At 37.9% G+C, this 19,143-nt stretch overlaps 1 long non-coding RNA gene across 13 annotated transcripts in view; it reads right to left on the reverse strand.

Annotated features, from left to right (window-relative positions):
* Positions 1 to 19,143, reverse strand: part of LOC139751607 (uncharacterized) — a 292,242-nt gene that overhangs the window by 31,894 nt on the left and 241,205 nt on the right. Inside the window, exon 1 of one of the 13 annotated variants that reach the window (XR_011713389.1) lies at positions 15,922 to 15,941. The exons of 5 other annotated variants lie outside the window; for them this stretch is intronic. This is a non-coding gene — a long non-coding RNA (uncharacterized lncRNA). Of the gene's footprint in view, positions 1 to 181; positions 341 to 503; positions 524 to 1,911; positions 2,122 to 4,585; positions 4,606 to 6,052; positions 6,282 to 9,086; positions 9,557 to 12,545; positions 12,565 to 15,921; positions 15,942 to 19,143 lie in introns of those variants that run through there. 7 more of the 13 variants (XR_011713394.1, XR_011713387.1, XR_011713386.1 and 4 more) reach the window with 7 other exon arrangements.

A 19,143-nucleotide genomic window follows, 5' to 3' on the forward strand; every position in this document is an offset into this window, starting at 1 on the left:
CGGAGTTGTTTCCCCACCTCTGCGAACCCTAGATATTTTTCGAATAACTGCTGCAAACCCTTCTGAGATGCCATTCTACTCAATATTCTCGCATTCTCAGCCCACTGATACACAAAACTTCCGAAATAGGAAATCCACTGCAGTCAATATTTCAAAACTATGTAACCCCACAGCTGCTTACCTTCCCAGATGCAATTTTGCCTCGAAACTATGATTCTTAACTGTAGTGCAACGAATTAATCTTTCATGGTGTTTTTTTTCTAATACACAGTTGAAGCTATAAGAGAAGTAACTATGTACAAGAACGGCTGAAGGTGCACAATCGAGTCAAAAATAATGTTTCATATAGTGCCTTCCTCCGTCACCCTGCAGTCAATCTTTCCCATAACTGATTCTTTCTTATGTATGTTACTGACTTGTGATGATATTTTCTTTAAAAGTGAATCACAATTTTCCCAAGAGCAGGACACACATAAAAGAAAATAATAATAATACATGCTCACATCGTATTTACTCTCACGCTGAAACACAGTATCTAGTCTGTACAGAAATCACCGTCAATAACTTTGTATCACTTCACTGTAATGCACTAGCACTAGAGTTTATCAGTATGAATGCTCGTAATCTATCACACACTAGCTCGAATTTAGTGCACGTCTCCTGCCTCTTGTCACCAGCAAGGTCAGAGAAGGACTGAGGTATGAACTTCGACCGCTGCTTGGCAGGAAAAGATAACAATAGGTCATAACCAGCCATTTGACAACAGAAATTCTCCTTTCACAATCTTTCTGTTTAAAAGTAAACTTATTTAGCTCGTGTTGGCTTGTATCTGTCATACCAAGAACACAATGTTGGCTCACTGGTTACCATTTACATAAACTAATGCTTGGAGCCTCCACGAACGTAAACACACGATTCTAAGTAGGCATATACACACCTGAACGATGTCACTGAGTTGATATGCATTTTTTGAAAAAATTATGTACGTAAATATTAAAGCGAATATTATAAAGCACAAACGATATTCGATCGTATGCCTGTAAAAACGTCCTCCTCGTACAGTCCAAACCGATATTTAGAAATACTGTACGTAATTACACAAAAACATACACACTGCCTTCAAACCATACAGACATCGACTATAAATAATTTTCTTCTTCATTTATAGAATTTAACATCGAAACTTTCGCAGGAATTTATGGAAGAACAATATCAATTAAACAATCTGAATATTAGATGGAGACACGATTATCAAACTGCGCATGCGCTTGCGCCTGCGCATTCACAATGACTAACCGCCACGAGTATATAAGATGACTACAAACAAAACATCTAAATTCACTTTATAACAATATAAAAGGAAAAATCATGTTTATATTCTTAGTACTCTTCACATTTTCATATTACCGACAATCATGCCCATTTTCTTAGGTTGAACAATAACAAAAATACCAATTACCCCACTCCCTAACGTACTAATTTATTCAGTCACTGATGCCCTCCCTTCTAAAGTGTACAGGCAATTCTGCCAACACTTCCCAGTTATCCATAGGCTGCTGCCAACCCTTCGGAGTTAGTAAACCCACTACTGCCAACCCTTCGGAGTTATCAAAGCCACGGCAGCCAACCCTTCAGAGTTATCAAAGCCATGGCAACCAACCCTTCGGAGTTATCAAAGCCACGGCAGTCAACCCTTCGGAGTAATTAAACCTGCGGCACCCAAACCCTCGGAGTTGTTTACCCACCTCTGCGAACCCTAGATATTTTTCGAATAACTGCTGCAAACCCTTCTGAGATGCCATTCTACTTAATCAATATTTTCGCATTCTCAGCCCACTGATACACAAAACTTCCGAAATAGGAAATCTACTGCAGTCAATCTTTCAAAACTGTAACCCCACAGCTGCTTACCTTCCCAGATGCAATTCTGCCTCGAAACTATGATTCTTATCTGTAGTGCAACGAATTAATCTTTCATGGTGTTTTTTCTAATACACAGTTCAAGCTATAAGAGAAGAAAGTATGCACAAGAACGCTTGAAGGTGCACAATCGAGTCAAAATATTGTTTCATATAGTGCCTTCTCCGTCACCCTGCAGTCAATCTTTCCCATAACTGATTCTTTCTTATGTATGTTACTGACTTGTGATAATGTTTTCCTTAAAAGTGAATCACAATTTTCCCAAGAGCAAGACACTCATAAAAGAAAATAATAATAATACATGCTCACATCGTATTTAATGTCACGCTGAAACACAGTATTTAGTCTGTACAGAAATCGCCGTCAATAACTTTGTATCACTTCACTGTAATGCACTAGCACTAGAGTTTATCAGTATGAATGCTCGTAATCTATCACACACTAGCTCGAATTTAGTGCACGTCTCCTGCTTCTTGTCATCAGCAAGGTCAGAGAAGGACTGAGGTATGAACTTCGACAGCTGCTTGGCAGGAAAAGAAAACAATAGGTCATAACCAGCCATTTCACAACAGAAATTCTTTCACAATCTTTCTGTTTAAAGGTAAACTTATTTAGCTCGTGTTGGTTTCTATCTATAATACCAAGAACACAATGTTGGCTCACTGGTTACCATTTACATAAACTAATGTTGGAGACTGCACGAACGTAAACACACGATTCTAAGTAGGCATATACACACCTGAACGATGTCACTGAGTTGATATGCATTTTGTGAAAAAATTATGGACGTCAATATTAAAGCGAATATTATAAAGCACAAACGATTACTTATATTCGATCGTATGCCTGTAAAAACGTCCTTTTCGTACAGTCCAAACCGATATTTAGAAATACTGTACGTAATTACACAAAAACATACACATTGCCTTTAAACCATACATACATCGACTATAGATAACCTTCATTTATAGAATTTAACATCGAAACATTCGCAGGAATTTATGGAAGAACAAATATCAATTAAACAATCTGAAAATTAGATGGAGACACGATTATCAAACTGCGCATGCGCTTGCGCTTGCGCATTCACAACGACGAACCGCCAGGAGTATATATGATGACTACAAACAAAACATCTAAATTCACTTTATAACAATATAAAAGGAAAAATCATGTTTATACTCTTAGCACTCTTAATATTTCCATATTACCGACAATCATGCCCATTTTCTTAGGTTGAACAATAACAAAAATACGTATTTACTGTCACGCTGAAACACAGTATTTAGTCTGTATAGAAATCACCGTCAATAACTTTGTATCACTTCACTGTAATGCACTAGCACTAGAGTTTATCAGCATGAATGCTCGTAATCTATCACACACTAGCTCGAATTTAGTGCACGTCTCCTGCTTCTTGTCATCAGCAAGGTCAGAGAAGGACTGAGGTATGAACTTCGACCGCTGCTTGGCAGGAAAAGATAACAATACGTCATAACCAGCCATTTGACAACAGAAATTCTCCTTTCACAATCTCTCTGTTTAAAGTAAACTTATTTAGCTCGGGTTGGCTTTTATCTGTCATACCAAGAACACAATGTTGGCTCACTGGTTACCATTTACATAAACTAATGCTTGGAGCCTCCACGAACGTAAACACACGATTCTAAGTAGGCATATACACACCTGAACGATGTCACTGAGTTGATATGCATTTTGTGAAAAAATTATGAACGTAAATATTAAAGCGAATATCATAAAAATCAAACGATTACATATATTCGATCGTATGCCTTTAAAAAAGTCCTCCTCGTATAGTCCAAACCGATATTTAGAAATACTGTACGTAATTACACACAAACATACACATTGCCTTTAAACCATACATACATCGACTATAAATAATTTTCTTCCTCATTTATAGAATTTAACATGGACACTTTCGCAAGAATTTATGGAAGAACAATATCAATTAAACAATATGAATATTAGATGGAGACACGATTATCAAACTGCGCATGCGCTTGCGCCTGCGCATTCACAATGACTAACCGCCAGGAGTATATATGATGACTACAAACAAAACATCTAAATTCACTTTATAACAATATAAAAGGAAAAATCATGTTTATACTCTTAGTACTCTTCACATTTTCATATTACCGACAATCATGCCCATTTTCTTAGGTTGAACAATAACAAAAATACCAATTACCCCACTCCCTAACGTACTAATTTATTCAGTCACTGATGCCCTCCCTTCTAAAGTGTACAGGCAATTCTGCCAACCCTTCAGAGTTATCCATAGGCTGCTGCCAACCCTTCGGGGTTAGTAAACCCACTACTGCCAACCCTTCGGAGTTGTGAAAGACACGGCAGCTAACCCTTCGGAGTTATCAAAGCCACGGCAGCCAACCCTTCGGAGTTATCAAAACCACGGCAACCAACCCTTCGGAGTTATCAAAACCACGGCAGCCAACCCCTCGGAGATGTTTCCCCACCTCTGCGAACCCTAGATATTTTTCGAATAACTGCTGCAAACCCTTCTGAGATGCCATTCTACTCAATATTTTCGCATTCTCAGCCCACTGATACACAAAACTTCCGAAATAGGAAATCCACTGCAGTCAATATTTCAAAACTATGTAACCCCACAGCTGCTTACCTTCCCAGATGCAATTTTGCCTCGAAACTATGATTCTTAACTGTAGTGCAACGAATTAATCTTTCATGGTGTTTTTTCTAATACACAGTTGAAGCTATAAGAGAAGAAACTATGTACAAGAACGGCTGAAGGTGCACAATCGAGTCAAAATAATGTTTCATATAGTGCCTTCCTCCGTCACCCTGCAGTCAATCTTTCCCATAACTGATTCTTTCTTATGTATGTTACTGACTTGTGATGATCTTTTCTTTAAAAGTGAATCACAATTTTCCCAAGAGCAAGACACACATACAAGAAAATAATAATAATAATACATGCTCACATCGTATTTACTGTCACGCTGAAACACAGTATTTAGTCTGTACAGAAATCACCGTCAATAACTTTGTATCACTTCACTGTAATGCACTAGCACTAGAGTTTATCAGCATGAATGCTCGTAATCTATCACACACTAGCTCGAATTTAGTGCACGTCTCCTGCCTCTTGTCACCAGCAAGGTCAGAGAAGGACTGAGGTATGAACTTCGACCGCTGCTTGGCAGGAAAAGATAACAATAGGTCATAACCAGCCATTTGACAACAGAAATTCTCCTTTCACAATCTTTCTGTTTAAAAGTAAACTTATTTAGCTCGGGTTGGCTTGTATCTGTCATACCAAGAACACAATGTTGGCTCACTGGTTACCATTTACATAAACTAATGCTTGGAGCCTCCACGAACGTAAACACACGATTCTAAGTAGGCATATACACACCTGAACGATGTCACTGAGTTGATATGCATTTTGTGAAAAAATTATGTACGTAAATATTAAAGCGAATATTATAAAACACAAACGATTACATATATTCGATCGTATGCCTGTAAAAACGTCCTCCTCGTACAGTCCAAACCGATATTTAGAAATACTGTACGTAATTACACACAAACATACACATTGCCTTTAAACCATACATACATCGACTATAAATAATTTTCTTCTTCATTTATAGAATTTAACATCGAAACTTTCGCAGGAATTTATGGAACAACAATATCAATAAAACAATCTGAATATTAGATGGAGACACGATTATCAAACTGCGCATGCGCTTGCGCCTGCGCATTCACAATGACTAACCGCCAGGAGTATATATGATGACTACGAACTTAACATTTAAATTCACTTTATAACAATATAAAAGGATAAATCATATTTATACTCTTACCAACCCTTCGGAGTTATCAAAACCACGGCAGTCAACCCTTCGGAGTAATTAAACCTCCGGCACCCAACCCCTCGGAGTTGTTTACCCACCTCTGCGAACCCTAGATATTTTTCGAATAACTGCTGCAAACCCTTCTGAGATGCCATTCTAATCAATCAATATTTTCGCATTCTCAGCCCACTGATACAAAAAACTTACAAAATAGGAAATCCACTGCAGTCAATCTTTCAAAACTATGTAACCCCACAGCTGCTTACCTTCCCAGATGCAATTTTGCCTCGAAACTATGATTCTTATCTGTAGTGCAACGAATTAATCTTTCATGGTGTTTTTTCTAATACACAGTTGAAGCTATAAGAGAAGAAACTATGTACAAGAACGGCTGAAGGTGCACAATCGAGTCAAAATAATGTTTCATATAGTGCCTTCCTCCGTCACCCTGCAGTCAATCTTTCCCATAACTGATTCTTTCTTATGTATGTTACTGACTTGTGATGATCTTTTCTTTAAAAGTGAATCACAATTTTCCCAAGAGCAAGACACACATAAAAGAAAATAATAATAATACATGCTCACATCGTATTTACTCTCACGCTGAAACACAGTATCTAGTCTCTACAGAAATCACCGTCAATAACTTTGTATCACTTCACTGTAATGCACTAGCACTAGAGTTTATCAGCATGAATGCTCGTAATCTATCACACACTAGCTCGAATTTAGTGCACGTCTCCTGCCTTCTTGTCACCAGCAAGGTCAGAGAAGGACTGAGGTATGAACTTCGACGCTGCTTGGCAGGAAAAGATAACAATACGTCATATCCAGGCATTTCACAACAGATATTCTCCTTTCACAATCTCTCGGTTTAAAAGTAAACTTATTTAGCTCGGGTTGGCTTGTATCTGTCATACCAAGAACACAATGTTGGCTCACTGGTTACCATTTACATAAACTAATGCTTGGAGCCTCCACGAACGTAAACACACGATTCTAAGTAGGCATATACACACCTGAACGATGTCACTGAGTTGATATGCATTTTGTGAAAAAATTATGAACGTAAATATTAAAGCGAATATTATAAAACACAAACGATTACATATATTCGATCGTATGCCTGTAAAAACGTCCTCCTCGTACAGTCCAAACCGATATTTAGAAATACTGTACGTAATTACACACAAACATACACATTGCCTTTAAACCATACATACATCGACTATAAATAATTTTCTTCCTCATTTATAGAATTTAACATCGAAACTTTCGCAGGAATTTATGGAAGAACAATATCAATTAAACAATATGAATATTAGATGGAGACACGATTATCAAACTGCGCATGCGCTTGCGCCTGCGCATTCACAATGACTAACAGTAAGGAGTATATATGATGAATACAAACAAAACATCTAGATTCACTTTATAACAATATAAAAGGAAAAATCATGTTTATACTCTTAGTACTCTTCACATTTTCATATTACCGACAATCATGCCCATTTTCTTAGGTTGAACAATAATAAAAATACCAATTACCCCACTCCCTAACGTACTAATTTATTCAGTCACTGATGCCCTCCCTTCTAAAGTGTACAGGCAATTCTGCCAACCCTTCCCAGTTATCCATAGGCTGCTGCCAACCCTTCGGAGTTAGTAAACCCACTACTGCCAACCCTTCGGAGTTATCAAAGCCACGGCAGCCAACCCTTCGGAGTTATCAAAGCCACGGTAGCCAACCCTTCTGAGTAATTAAACCTGCGGCACCCAACCCCTCGGAGTTGTTTACCCACCTCTGCGAACCCTAGATATTTTTCGAATAACTGCTGCAAACCCTTCTGAGATGCCATTCTACTTAATCAATATTTTCGCATTCTCAGCCCACTGATACACAAAACTTCCGAAATAGGAAATCCACTGCAGTCAATCTTTCAAAACTATGTAACCCCACAGCTGCTTACCTTCCCAGATGCAATTTTGCCTCGAAACTATGATTCTTAACTGTAGTGCAACGAATTAATCTTTCATGGTGTTTTTTCTAATACACAGTTGAAGCTATAAGAGAAGAAACTATGTACAAGAACGGCTGAAGGTGCACAATCGAGTCAAAATAATGTTTCATATAGTGCCTTCCTCCGTCACCCTGCAGTCAATCTTTCCCATAACTGATTCTTTCTTATGTATGTTACTGACTTGTGATGATCTTTTCCTTAAAAGTGAATCACAATTTTCCCAATAACTTTGTATCACTTCACTGTAATGCACTAACACTAGAGTTTATCAGCATGAATGCTCGTAATCTATCACACACTAGCTCGAATTTAGTGCACGTCTCCTGCTTCTTGTCACCAGCAAGGTCAGAGAAGGACTGAGGTATGAACTTCGACCGCTGCTTGGCAGGAAAAGATAACAATACGTCATAACCAGCCATTTGACAACAGAAATTCTCCTTTCACAATCTCTCTGTTTAAAAGTAAACTTATTTAGCTCGGGTTGGCTTGTATCTGTCATACCAAGAACACAATGTTGGCTCACTGGTTACCATTTACATAAACTAATGCTTGGAGCCTCCACGAACGTAAACACACGATTCTAAGTAGGCATATACACACCTGAACGATGTCACTGAGTTGATATGCATTTTGTGAAAAAATTATGTACGTAAATATTAAAGCGAATATCATAAAACACAAATGATTACATATATTCGATCGTATGCCTGTAAAAACGTCCTCCTCGTACAGTCCAAACCGATATTTAGAAATACTGTACGTAATTACACACAAACATACACATTGCCTTTAAACCATACATACATCGACTATAAATAATTTTCTTCTTCATTTATAGAATTTAACATCGAAACATTCGCAGGAATTTATGGAAGAACAATATCAATTAAACAATCTGAATATTAGATGGAGACACGATTATCAAACTGCGCATGCGCTTGCGCCTGCGCATTCACAATGACTAACCGCCAGGAGTATATATGATGACTACAAACGGAACATCTAAATTCACTTTATAACAATATAAAAGGATAAATCATATTTATACTCTTACTAACTCTTCGGAGTTATCAAAGCCACGGCAGTCAACCCCTCGGAGATGCTTAACCACTTCTGCGAATCCTACATATTTTTCGAATAACTGCTGCAAACCCTTCTGAGATGCCATTCTACTCAATCAATATTTTCGCATTCTCAGCCCACTGATACACAAAACTTCCGAAATAGGAAATCCACTGCAGTCAATATTTCAAAACTATATAACCGCACTCCTGCTTACCTTCCCAGATGAAATTCTGCCTCGAAACTATGATTCTTATCAGTAGTGCAACGAATTAATCTTTCATAGTGTTTTTTCTAATACACAGTTCAAGCTATAAGAGAAGTATGCACAAGAACGCCTGAAGGTGCACAATCGAGTCAAAATAATGTTTCATATAGTGCCTTCCTCCGTCACCCTGCAGTCAATCTTTCCCATAACTGATTCTTTCTTACGTATGTTACTGACTTGTGATAATGTTTTCCTTAAAAGTGAATCACAATTTTCCCAAGAGCAAGACACTCATAAAAGAAAATAATAATAATACATGCTCACATCGTATTTAATGTCACGCTGAAACACAGTATCTAGTCTGTACAGAAATCACCGTCAATAACTTTGTATCACTTCACTGTAATGAACTAGCACTAGAGTTTATCAGTTTGAATGCTCGTACTCTGTCACACACTAGCTCGAATTTAGTGCACGTCTCCTGCCTCTTGTCACCACCGAGGTCAGAGAAGGACTGAGGTATGAACTTCGACCGCTGCTTGGAAGGAAAAGATAACAATAGGTCATAACCAGCCATTTGACAACAGAACTTCTTTCACAATCTTTCTGCTTAAAAGTAAACTTACTTAGCTCGGAATGATTTGTATCTGTCATACGAAGAACACAATGTTGGCTCAATGGTTACCATTTACATAAACTAATGCTTGGAGCCTCCACGAATGTAAACACACGATTCTAAGTAGGCATATACACACCTGAACGATGTCACTGAGTTGATATGCATTTTGTGAAAAAATTGTGAACGTAAACATTAAAGCGAATATTACAAAACACAAACGATTACATATATTCGATTATATGCCTTTAAAAACGTCCTCCTCGTACAGTCCAAACCGATATTTAGAAATACTGTACGTAGTTACACACAAACATACACATTGCCTTTAAACCATACATACATCGACTATAAATAATTTTCTTCTTCATTTATAGAATTTAACATCGAAACTTTCGCAGGAATTTATGGAAGAACAATATCAATTAAACAATCTGAATATTAGATGGAGACACGATTATCAAACTGCGCATGCGCTTGCGCCTGCGCATTCACAATGACTAACCGCCAGGAGTATATATGATGAATACAAACAAAACATCTAAATTCACTTTATAACAATATAAAAGGAAAAATCATGTTTATATTCTTAGTACTCTTCACATTTTCATATTACCGACAATCATGCCCATTTTCTTAGGTTGAACAATAACAAAAATACCAATTACCCCACTCCCTAACGTACTAATTTATTCAGTCACTGATGCCCTCCCTTCTAAAGTGTACAGGCAATTCTGCCAACCCTTCCGAGTTATCCATAGGCTGCTGCCAACCCTTCGGAGTTAGTAAACCCACTACTGCCAACCCTTCGGAGTTATCAAAGCCACGGCAGCAAACCCTTCGGAGTTATCAAAGCCACGGCAGCCAACCCTTCGGAGTTATCAAAACCACGGCAGCTTATCAAAACCACGGCAGCCAACCCTTCGGAGTAATTAAACCTGCGGCACCCAACCCCTCGGAGTTGTTTACCCACCTCTGCGAACCCTAGATATTTTTCGAATAACTGCTGCAAACCCTTCTGAGATGCCATTCTACTCAATCAATATTTTCGCATTCTCAGCCCACTGATACACAAAACTTCCGAAATAGGAAATCCACTGCAGTCAATCTTTCAAAACTATGTAACCTCACAGCTGCTTACCTTCCCAGATGCAATTTTGCCTCGAAACTATGATTCTTATCTGTAGTGCAACGAATTAATCTTTCATGGTGTTTTTTCTAATACACAGTTGAAGCTATAAGAGAAGAAACTATGTACAAGAACGGCTGAAGGTGCACAATCGAGTCAAAATAATGTTTCATATAGTGCCTTCCTCCGTCACCCTGCAGTCAATCTTTCCCATAACTGATTCTTTCTTATGTATGTTACTGACTTGTGATAATGTTTTCCTTAAAAGTGAATCACAATTTTCCCAAGAGCAAGACACACATAAAAGAAAATAATAATAATAATAATACATGCTCACATCGTATTTAATGTCACGCTGAAACACAGTATTTAGTCTGTACAGAAATCACCGTCAATAACTTTGTATCACTTCACTGTAATGCACTAGCACTAGAGTTTATCAGCATGAATGCTCGTAATCTATCACACACTAGCTCGAATTTAGTGCACGTCTCCTGCCTCTTGTCACCAGCAAGGTGAGAGAAGGACTGAGATATGAACTTCGACCGCTGCTTGGCAGGAAAAGATAACAATACGTCATAACCAGCCATATGACAACAGAAATTCTCCTTTCACAATCTCTCTGTTTAAAAGTAAACTTATTTAGCTCGGGTTGGTTTCCATCTGTCATACCAAGAACACAATATTGGCTCACTGGTTACCATTTACATAATCTAATGCTTGGAGCCTCCACGAACGTAAACACACGATTCTAAGTAGGCATATACACACCTGAACGATGTCACTGAGTTGATATGCATTTTGTGAAAAAATTATGAACGTAAATATTAAAGCGAATATTATAAAGGGACAAATGATTACATATATTCGATCGTATGAATGTAAAAACGTCCTACTCGTACAGTCCAAACCGATATTTAGAAATACTGTACGTAATTACACACAAACATACAAATTGCCTTTAAACCATACATACATCGACTATCAATAATTTTCTTCTTCATTTATAGAATTTAACACCGAAGCATTCCCAGGAATTTATGGAAGAACAATATCAATTAAACAATATGAATATTAGATGGAGACACGATTATCAAACTGCGCATGCGCTTGCGCCTGCGCATTCACAATAACTAACCGGAAGGAGTATATATGATGACTACGAACTGAACATTTAAATTCACTTTATAACAATATAAAAGGATAAATCATGTTTATACTCTTAGTACTCTTCACATTTTCATATTACCAATAATCATGCCCATTTTCTTAGGTTGAACAATAACAAAAATACCAATTACCCCACTCCCTAACGTACTAATTTATTTAGTCACTGATGCCCTCCCTTCTAAAGTGTACAGGCAATTCTGCCAACCCTTAAGAGTTATCCATAGGCTGCTGCCAACCCTTCGGAATTAGTAAACCCACTACTGCCAACCCTTTGGAGTTATCAAAACCACGGCAGCCAACCCTTCGGAGTTATCAAAGCCACGGCAGTCAACCCTTCGGAGTAATTAAACCTGCGGCAGCCAACCCATCGGAGTTGTTTACCCACCTCTGCGAACCCTAGATATTTTTCGAATAACTGCTGCAAACCCTTCTGAGATGCCATTCTACTTAATCAATATTTTCGCATTCTCAGCCCACTGATACACAAAACTTCCGAAATAGGAAATCCACTGCAGTCAATCTTTCAAAACTATGTAACCTCACAGCTGCTTACCTTCCCAGATGCAATTTTGCCTCGAAACTATGATTCTTAACTGGAGTGCAATCAATTAATCTTTCATGGTGTTTTTTCTAATACACAGTTGAAGCTATAAGAGAAGAAACTATGTACAAGAACGGCTGAAGGTGCACAATCGAGTCAAAATAATGTTTCATATAGTGCCTTCCTCCGTCACCCTACAGTCAATCTTTTCCATAACTGATTCTTTCTTGTGTATGTTACTGACTTGTGATGATCTTTTCTTTAAAAGTGAATCACAATTTTCCCAAGAGCAAGGCACACATACTAGAAAATAACAATAATACATGCTCATATCGTATTTACTGTCACGCTGAAACACAGTATCTAGTCTGTACAGAAATCACCGTCAATAACTTTGTATCACTTCACTTTAATGCACTAGCACTAGAGTTTATCAGTATGAATGCTCGTAATCTATCACACACTAGCTCGAATTTAGTGCACGTCTCCTGCCTCTTGTCACCAGCGAGGTCAGAGAAGGACTGAGGTATGAACTTCGACAGCTGCTTGGCAGGAAAAGATAACAATAGGTCATAACCAGCCATTTGAAAACAGAAATTCTCCTTTCACAATCTTTCTGTTTAAAAGTAAACTTATTTAGCTCGTGTTGGCTTGAATCTGTCATACCAAGAACACAATGTTGGCTCACTGGTTACCATTTACATAAACTAATGCTTGGAGCCTCCACGAACGTAAACACACGATTCTAAGTAGGCATATACACACCTGAACGATGTCACTGAGTTGATATGCATTTTATGAAAAAATTATGAACGTAAATATTAAAGCGAATATCATAAACACAAACGATTACATATATTCGATCGTATGCCTGTAAAAACGTCCTCCTCGTACAGTCCAAACCGATATTTAGATATACTTTACGTAATTACACACAAGCATACACATTGCCTTTAAACCATACATACATCGACTATAAATAATTTTCTTCTTCATTTATAGAATTTAACACCGAAACATTCGCAGGAATTTATGGAAGAACAATATCAATTAAACAATCTGAATATTAGATGGAGACACGATTATCAAACTGCGCATGCGCTTGCGCCTGCGCATTCACAATGACTAACCGCCAGGAGTATATATGATGACTACAAACGAAACATCTAAATTCACTTTATAACAATATAAAAGGAAAAATCATGTTTATATTCTTAGTACTCTTCACATTTTCATATTACCGACAATCATGCCCATTTTCTTCGGTTGAACAATAACAAAAATACCAATTACCCCACTCCCTAACGTACTAATTTATTCAGTCACTGATGCCCTCCCTTCTAAAGTGTACAGGCAGTTCTGCCAACCCTTAAGAGTTATCCATAGGCTGCTGCCAACCCTTCGGAGTTATCAAAGCCACGACAACCAACCCTTCGGAGTAATTAAACCTCCGGCACCCAACCCCTCGGAGTTGTTTACCCACCTCTGCGAACCCTACATATTTTTCGAATAACTGCTGCAAACCCTTCTGAGATGCCATTCTACTCAATCAATATTTTCGCATTCTCAGCCCACTGATACACAAAACTTCCGAAATAGGAAATCCACTGCAGTCAATATTTCAAAACTATATAACCGCACTCCTGCTTACCTTCCCAGATGAAATTCTGCCTCGAAACTATGATTCTTATCAGTAGTGCAACGAATTAATCTTTCATAGTGTTTTTTCTAATACAGAGTTCAAGCTATAAGAGAAGAAACTGTGTACAAGAACGGCTGAAGGTGCACAATCGAGTCAAAATAATGTTTCATATAGTGTCTTCCTCCGTCACCCTGCAGTCAATCTTTCCCATAACTGATTCTTTCTTATGTATGTTACTGACTTGTGATGATCTTTTCCTTAAAAGTGAATCACAATTTTCCCAAGAGCAAGACACACATAAAAGAAAATAATAATAATACAAGCTCACATCGTATTTACTCTCACGCTGAAACACAGTATCTAGTCTGTACAGAAATCACCGTCAATAACTTTGTATCACTTCACTGTAATGCACTAGCACTAGAGTTTATCAGCATGACTGCTCGTAATCTATCACACACTAGCTCGAATTTAGTGCACGTCTCCTACCTCTTGTCACCAGCAAGGTCAAAGAAGGACTGAGTTATGAACTTCGACGATGCTTGGCAGGAAAAGATAACAATACTTCATATCCAGTCATTTCACAACAGATATTCTCCTTTCACAATCTCTTGGTTTAAAAGTAAACTTATTTAGCTCGTGTTGGCTTGTATCTGTCATACCAAGAACACAATGTTGGCTCACTGGTTACCATTTACATAAACTAATGCTTGGAGCCTCCACGAACGTAAACACACGTTTCGAAGTAGGCATATACACACCTGAACGATGTCACTGAGTTGATATGCATTTTGTGAAAAAATTATGAACGTAAATATTAAAGCGAATATCATAAAAATCAAACGATTACATATATTCGATCGTATGCCTGTAAAAACGTCCTCCTCGTATAGTCCAAACCGATATTTAGAAATACTGTACGTAATTACACACAAACATACACATTGCCTTTAAACCATACATACATCGACTATAAATAATTTTCTTCCTCATTAATAGAATTTAACATGGACACTTTCACAAGAATTTATGGAAGAACAATATCAATTAAACTATCTGAATATTAGATGGAGACACGATTATCAAACTGCGCATGCGCTTCCGCCTGCGCATTCACAATGACTAACCGCCACGAGTATATAAGATGACTACAAACAAAACATCTAAATTCACTTTATAACAATATAAAAGGAAAAATCATGTTTATATTCTTAGTACTCTTCACATTTTCATATTACCGACAATCATGCCCATTTTCTTAGGTTGAACAATAACAAAAATACCAATTACCCCACTCCCTAACGTACTAATTTATTCAGTCACTGATGCCCTCCCTTCTAAAGTGTACAGGCAATTCTGCCAACCCTTCGGAGTTATCAAAGCCACGGCAGCAAACCCTTCGGAGTTATCAAAGCCACGGCAGCCAACCCTTCGGAGTTATCAAAGACCACGGCAGCCAACCCTTCGGAGTTATCAAAACCACGGCAGCCAACCCTTCGGAGTTATCAAAGCCACGGCAGCCAACCCTTCGGAGTAATTAAACCAGCGGCAGCCAACCCCTCGGAGTTGTTTCCCCACCTCTGCGAACCCTAGATATTTTTCGAATAACTGCTGCAAACCCTTCTGAGATGCCATTCTACTCAATCAATATTTTCGCATTCTCAGCCCACTGATGCACAAAACTTCCGAAATAGGAAATCCACTGCAGTCAATCTTTCAAAACTATGTAACCCCACAGCTGCTTACCTTCCCAGATGCAATTTTGCCTCGAAACTATGATTCTTAACTGTAGTGCAACGAATTAATCTTTCATGGTGTTTTTTTCTAATACACAGTTGAAGCTATAAGAGAAGAAACTATGTACAAGAACGGCTGAAGGTGCACAATCGAGTCAAAATAATGTTTCATATAGTGCCTTCCTCCGTCACCCTGCAGTCAATCTTTCCCATAACTGATTCTTTCTTATGTATGTTACTGACTTGTGATAATGTTTTCCTTAAAAGTGAATCACAATTTTCCTAAGAGCAAGACACACATAAAAGAAAATAATAATAATACATGCTCACATCATATTTACTCTCACGCTGAAACACAGTATTTAGTCTCTACAGAAATCACCGTCAATAACTTTGTATCACTTCACTGTAATGCACTAGCACTAGAGTTTATCAGCATGAATGCTCGTAATCTATCACACACTAGCTCGAATTTAGTGCACGTCTCCTGCTTCTTGTCATCAGCAAGGTCAGAGAAGGACTGAGGTATGAACTTCGACCGCTGCTTGGCAGGAAAAATTAACAATAGGTCATAACCAGCCATTTGACAACAGAAACTCTCCTTTTACAATCTTTCTGTTTAAAAGTAAAATTATTTAGCTCGGGTTGTCTTTTATCTATCATACCAAGAACACAACGTTGGCTCACTGGTTAACATTTACATAAACTAATGCTTGTAGCCTCCACGAATGTAAACACACGATTCTAATTAGGTATATACACACCTGAACGATGTCACTGAGTTGATATGCATTTTGTGAAAAAATTATGAACGTAAATATTAAAGCGAATATTATTATTAAAACACAAACGATTACATATATTCAATCGTATGCCTGTAAAAACGTCCTCCTCGTACAGTCCAAACCGATATTTAGAAATACTGTACGTAATTACACAAAAACATACACATTGTCTTTAAACCATACAGACATCGACTTTAAATAATTTTCTTCTTCATTTATAGAATTTAACATCGAAACATTCGCAGGAATTTATGGAAGAACAATATCAATTAAACAATATGAATATTAGATGGAGACACGATTATCAAACTGCGCATGCGCTTGCGCCTGCGCATTCACAATGACTAACCGCCAGGAGTATATATGATGAATACAAACAAAACATCTAAATTCACTTTATAACAATATAAAAGGAAAAATCATGTTTATATTCTTAGTACTCTTCACATTTTCATATTACCGACAATCATGCCCATTTTCTTAGGTTGAACAATAACAAAAATACCAATTACCCCACTCCCTAACGTACTAATTTATTCAGTCACTGATGCCCTCCCTTCTAAAGTGTACAGGCAATTCTGCCAACCCTTCAGAGTTATCCATAGGCTGCTGCCAACCCTTCGGAGTTAGTAAACCTACTACTGCCAACCCTTTGGAGTTATCAAAACCACGGAAGCCAACCCTTCGGAGTTATTAAAGCAACGGCAGCCAACCCTTCGGAGTTATGAAAACCACGGCAGCCAACCCTTCGGAGTTATCAAAGCCATGGCAACCAACCCTTCGGAGTAATTAAACCTGCGGCACCCAACCCCTCGGAGTTGTTTACCCACCTTTGCGAACCCTAGATATTTTTCGAATAACTGCTGCAAACCCTTCTGAGATGCCATTCTACTCAATCAATATTTTCGCATTCTCAGCCCACTGATACACAAAACTTCCGAAATAGGAAATCCACTGCAGTCAATCTTTCAAAACTATGTAACCCCACAGCTGCTTACCTTCCCAGATGCAATTTTGCCTCGAAACTATGATTCTTATCTGTAGTGAACGAATTAATCTTTCATGGTGTTTTTTCTAATACACAGTTGAAGCTATAATAGAAGAAACTATGTACAAGAACGGCTGAAGGTGCACAATCGAGTCAAAATAACGTTTCATATAGTGTCTTCCTCCGTCACCCTACAGTCAATCTTTCCCATAACTGATTCTTTCTTATGTATGTTACTGACTTGTGATAATGTTTTCCTTAAAAGTGAATCACAATTTTCCCAAGAGCAAGACACACATAAAAGAAAATAATAATAATACATGCTCATATCGTATTTACTGTCACGCTGAAACACAGTATCTAGTCTGTACAGAAATCACCGTCAATAACTTTGTATCAATTCACTGTAATGCACTAGCACTAGAGTTTATCAACATGAATGCTCGTAATCTATCACACACTAGCTCAAATTTAGTGCACGTCTCCTGCCTCTTGTCACCAGCAAGGTCAGAGGACTGAGTTGTGAACTTCTAACGCTGCTCAGCGGGAAAAGGTAACAATAGGTCATAACCAGCCATTTGACAACAAAACTTCTTTCACAATCTCTGTTTAAAAATAGATTTATGTAGCTCGGGTTGGCTTGTATCTGTCATATCAAGAACACAATGTTTGCTTATTGGTTTCTATCTGCATAAACAATGCTTGGAGCCTCTACGAACGTACACACAAGATTCTAAGTAAGCACAGGCACACCTGAACGATGTCAGAGTTGATATGCTCATGTGTTAAAAAAATTGTCCGTAAATATGAAAGCGAATATTGTCAAATACAAACGATAACATGTAATATATTGGACTCTATGCCTGTAGAAATGTCTTCCTCGTACAATCCAAACCGTTATCTAAAAATACTTTATGTGATTACACACAAGTATACATATTGCCTCTGAACCATATATACGTCGACTACAAATAATTTCCTTCTTCCCTGTATAAAGTTTAACATCAAAAATTGCACAGGATTTTACAGAAAAACAATATCAGTTAAACAATACTGAATATTGGATGGAGACATGTTTAACAAACTGCGCAAGCGCTTGCGCCTACGCATTCACAATGGCTAACCACCATGAGTATATGACGACTGCAAACTGAACATTTAAATTCAGTTTATGACAATGTTAAAGGAAAAATCGTTTATACTCTTGGCACTTTTTCACATTTTCATCTTACCGACAATCATGCCCATTTTCTTGGGTTAAAACAGGGACAAAAATACCAATTACCCCACTCCCTAACGTACTGTTTTATTCAGTCAAAGATGCCAACCCTTCCAAGTAGTCCACACAGTGCTGTCAACCCTTCCAAGTTATCATTATGCTGCTGTCAACCCTTCGTAGTTATTAAACCCACTCCTGCCAACCCTTCGGAGTTATCTAAACCACTCCTGCCAACCCTTG

This window comes from Panulirus ornatus, chromosome 11 (assembly GCF_036320965.1).
Source record: "Panulirus ornatus isolate Po-2019 chromosome 11, ASM3632096v1, whole genome shotgun sequence".
Classification (NCBI taxonomy): Eukaryota; Metazoa; Arthropoda; class Malacostraca; order Decapoda; family Palinuridae; genus Panulirus; species Panulirus ornatus.